At 47.6% G+C, this 2,539-nt stretch overlaps 1 pseudogene; it reads right to left on the minus strand.

The window, feature by feature from the left end:
- Positions 1-511: 511 nt before the first annotated feature.
- Positions 512-1,468, minus strand: LOC143961264 (C3a anaphylatoxin chemotactic receptor pseudogene; annotated as a pseudogene).
- Positions 1,469-2,539: the final 1,071 nt, after the last annotated feature.

Consider the following 2,539-nt stretch of genomic DNA (forward strand, 5'->3'; position numbering starts at 1 on the left):
TGAGACACTCTGATGTAAGGGGGTGCTGATGAGACACTCTGATGTAAGGGGTGCTGATGAGACACTCTGATGCAAGGGGGGTGCTGATGAGACACTCCGATGTAAGGGGGTGCTGATGGGACACTCTGATGTAAGGGGTGCTGATGGGACACTCCGATGTAAGGGGTGCTGATGAGACACTCTGATGCAAGGGGGGTGCTGATGGGACACTCTGATGTAAGGTGGTGGTGATGGGACACTCTGATGTAAGGGGTGCTGATGGACACTCTGATGTAAGGGGGTGCTGATGGGACATTCTGATGTAAGGGGGTGCTGATGGGACATTCTGATGTAAGGGGGCGCTGATGGGACACTGATGTAAGGGAGTGCTGATGAGACACTCTGATGTAAGGGGGCGCTGATGGGACACTCAAAATGTAAGTGGGCCGGTCTGGATGAAGTCCAGGGCCAAATTTCTTCCCCAGTCCAGCCCTGCTGCCGTAGGTTGGCATCTCACCCCGGCTCTTCACTCTTACAGCCCCTCTAGACATGTGCCCTCCCCACTCTGGCTCCTTCTGGAATCTGAGCTCCTCAAGGTTGATGGGTCTTCATGAAACACACTTTCCACGAGCCCACGGATGGACTGTCTCACCCTTTTCTTCATATCTTTCCCAATGAAGACGTAGAGTATCGGGTTGATACAGCTGTTGAAATAGGCCAGAGACTGAGAGAGAAGGTCCAGGATTACAACGACGTCATTGTTAATGAAAAGCAAGACAACACCCACGATGTGGTAGGGGGCCCAGGTGATGAAAAATGTGACTGTAATGCCTAGCGCCACCTTGGTGCTTCTTCTACCTACATCTAAAAATTGGATGTTGTATGCTTTAATAGCCAGAGAGATGTAACAGGCAGAAATGGTTATAAGAGGAATCAGAAACCCAAAGGTTAGATGTATAAAAGTGACGGCAAATTGGTTGTGATCTTCAAAGCAAAAGGTCTTGTTGTCCCAAGTTTCGGTACTATGGTAGATGACGGGAGGCAGACTCATCGCAGAAGAAAACACCCAAATAGCCAAGCATATCATCCACGCCGTGCGCACTCTTCGGTGATTTCGGGCCCACACCGGCCGGACAACCAGAATCCAACGGTCAATGCTGATGGCCACCAGGGTGAAGACACTGGTGTACATGTTAAGGGTAATGAGAAAGGGTAAAATCTTGCAGAGGGCAGGACCGTACAGCCATTCCGGGTAGAAGAACTGCACTACACTGAATGGAAGACACAAGCAGCACATGATATCGGCCACAGCAAGGTTCCCAAACAAAATGGTGGTCACGGTCCGCTCCATCTTCACTCCAGTAACCCAAAGCACCAGAGCATTGCCGGGGACACCCACGAGGGTGGTGAGAGAGAAAAGCAGGATGGTGAACATGTGATCATGGCTGTAAAAGACGTCTGGTTCGGTCTCATGGCTGAAATTTGACATTTTGCTTCCCTGTAAAGGAATTGACACAGTTAGTGGGTGTGTCTGATCATTATGGTATTTCTATTGTGTTACACATAGGAGATATAACAAGTCACATGATCAGGGCTTTCTTTCTCAGAGAACAAGTGCAGGAACCCCCTTCTGAGCAGCCCCTCGTCTCTGCCCGCTACCTACCTCTGAGCACCATCCCTTGGTTCCAACCCCTATGTACCGCCCCTTTTAGAGAATACAGAACCAAATAGCATTTTGTGCTACTAAGTCATTTTTATGGAATGTGATAATGATAACAAGAAAGATAGTAAAACAGTGAACAACAATAGACCCCCACCCCAGCAGCAATAGATCCCTCACATAATAATAGAGCCCCCCCCCCCAGCAGAAATGGACTCCCCCCCACAACAAAATATAACCCCAGCCAGGGCCGCTGTTAGAAATCATGGGGCCCTGTACAGCCTACCCGACTGGGCCCCCCCCCCAACCCCGCCCTCGACCCCATTCTAGGCTCCTCACCTGACCCAACCTCTGCAGATTTGTCACCGTTTACATATGCACACGTGTTCATTATTGTGCATGAATACAGGGGGACAGAGGCAGTTTAATAATGTTTTCAATTTTATTTTATTACAAAAAAAAAAATGTACACTGTATCTTTAATTTCCTTTTGTATCTCTTTTATGAACAACATCCCTTCTGATAGCATAGGGTCATCCTTCTGGAAAGGTCTGGGGTAGGGTTGCCACCTTTTCTTCAAGCCAAACCCGAACATTTTCACGGCGCACGTCAATTTTTTTGTAGTACACGCTATGGGATTGTAAAATACCTTGGGTTACCCAAAAAGAGTAGTAATGAAGTGTGCTACACAGAACAGTTGCTATAGCCAAATTGCATTAACAGTGGAGGGACTTAAATGGGCATGATTAAATAAAACAAAAGCATTTAGTGTACCCATAAAATATGATTCTATTAATAAAAGAAATGTCAGTGACAATAGCCTACCTTAAAATTGGACACTGTCAGCCAGCAGGGCAGTGGACAGTGTCAGTAGGGCAGTAAATGGTGTCAGTAGAGCAG

The sequence above is a fragment of the Lithobates pipiens genome, unplaced genomic scaffold, assembly GCF_037356315.1.
Source record: "Lithobates pipiens isolate NorthernLeopardFrog02 unplaced genomic scaffold, aLitPip1_a1.2 Scaffold_110, whole genome shotgun sequence".
Classification (NCBI taxonomy): Eukaryota; Metazoa; Chordata; class Amphibia; order Anura; family Ranidae; genus Lithobates; species Lithobates pipiens.